At 33.5% G+C, this 1,737-nt stretch overlaps 1 protein-coding gene across 1 annotated transcript in view; it reads left to right on the top strand.

The window, feature by feature from the left end:
• Positions 1-534: 534 nt before the first annotated feature.
• exoc1 (exocyst complex component 1) overlaps positions 535-1,737 on the top strand; it is a gene marked incomplete in the record, with an annotated part of 25,541 nt that continues 24,338 nt past the window's right edge. Inside the window, 1 exon segment of the mRNA XM_014031113.1 lies at positions 535-620.

The raw sequence follows: 1,737 nt of genomic DNA, 5'->3' as shown, positions 1-1,737 counted from the left end.
CTAAAAAATGTGAATATAGTAAAAAAGTTCAATTATTTTGTCAGTGAAACTCATTTTACATAAATTTATTATACATAAAGTAAAATATTTCAGGGCTTTCTTTTTGTAATTCTGGTGATCATGGTGTACAAATAACAAAATTAAAACAAATGATCTCTATAGCAGTCAAACTGTAGCTATTTTAGTTGTGTCTTCAAGGAATGAGAACATTAAAGATGCATCATCTTTCATTATGTTCTAGTTCTTAACTCAGCTTTTTTAAATAATCTTGTTGTTTCTGAATACTGCTCAGTGTGTTGTGTTTTGATTTTATTATATTTTCAACTAAAATAATAGTTTAATATGCAAACACACTTTTTACAATATTTAAAAAGTGTGTTTGAAACACGCTGCCTGTAAAAAAATACCTAAAGACAAACCACACAAAATGACAAGWCTGACTGCTTGGATTAAAAAGTAGTGAACCATAAATTACTTTGACTTTTAGATTTTTAGCGTTTTTCTTTTGTCTGTGGGTGGAAACAGTGGGCGTGACTTTAATGGTGTCACGTGACGCCTGCCACGGAAAACCCGGAAGTGAGAGCTGAAGGGCTTGTGGTGGTCGGATAAAGAAAATCAAGGTAACTGCTGCGTTAAATACATTCATCAGCGGTCATTGAAGTAGAAAACATTGTGATTAATATAACTGTATTGTTGGTATTTTAGTTAAAATAGCCACAGAGTTTGTTTTTTAAGTTGCACAGCTGATTATAACACTGACTGTTAGCTTACAGGCTAGCAGACAAACGGAGAAACTAACTGAAAATATATTTCATTTAGTTTCTGCCTGGTTTTTATTGCTCACCGTGCTGCACACGTATTGTCATCAACCTTTAATTCAACCTTTGTATGACAAAAAGCATTAAAAAACTTCATTATGAATGAATACATAATTCATATGAATACTCACGTCTAAGTTTTTTAATCTGGAAAATGTCTACAGTTGCACTGAGCTGCAGACCAATTACTGAACAAAACTAAACAGATAAAAAAAGATAACAGATCACTCARACAGCAGGCCAGACATTTTACTAGTAATTAGTCAAACACTATTCAGAATACAAAATATTGGGTTAACTGTTGTTTTTCTCTGGGTACCAGCACATATAGGGGTAAGAGGAAATGAAAAAGCAGATAAACATGACATTAACAAATTAAGACAAGTAAATCTGAAGCATGAAACATAATTAAAGAAAGAATGTCAGAAGAGATGGAGAGAGGTAACAAAAGGAGRTGGTTTTATAAGATCCAAAGGATGGTAGGAGAAACGAGAGCTGGAAAAGGAGCAGAAAAGAAGAAAGAGTGATAACAAGGGTGAGATTCTGACATACAGGACTTAATTACACACTTTTTGCAATACAAAAACATAATACAGGGAAATGTGATTATTGTGGAAAAAATGAAACCATAGAAGATGTTATAAAACAGGGGTGGGCAGTCCTGGTCCTGGAGGGCCGCAGCCCTGCAGGTTTTATGTTTTTCCTGCTCCAACACACCTGATTCAGACACTGAATTACCTCGTCCAAGTTCTGCAGTTCGGAGGACCGACACTGACATGACTAGAAAAAAAGCAGAAATATATAAATGGACCAATAAATAAATTCAATTAAAAATATGCCAGTTAAATTTAAAAAGGAGAGCTTTATCTCATGTTTTGTAATTCAATTGACCTTCATATTTATTTTTCCAACTTAGTTC

This window comes from Austrofundulus limnaeus, unplaced genomic scaffold (assembly GCF_001266775.1).
Source record: "Austrofundulus limnaeus strain Quisiro unplaced genomic scaffold, Austrofundulus_limnaeus-1.0 Scaffold1178, whole genome shotgun sequence".
NCBI classification, from domain to species: Eukaryota; Metazoa; Chordata; class Actinopteri; order Cyprinodontiformes; family Rivulidae; genus Austrofundulus; species Austrofundulus limnaeus.
The sequence above is the reverse complement of the archived record's forward strand: the minus strand, read 5'-3'. Positions and strand labels throughout refer to the sequence as shown.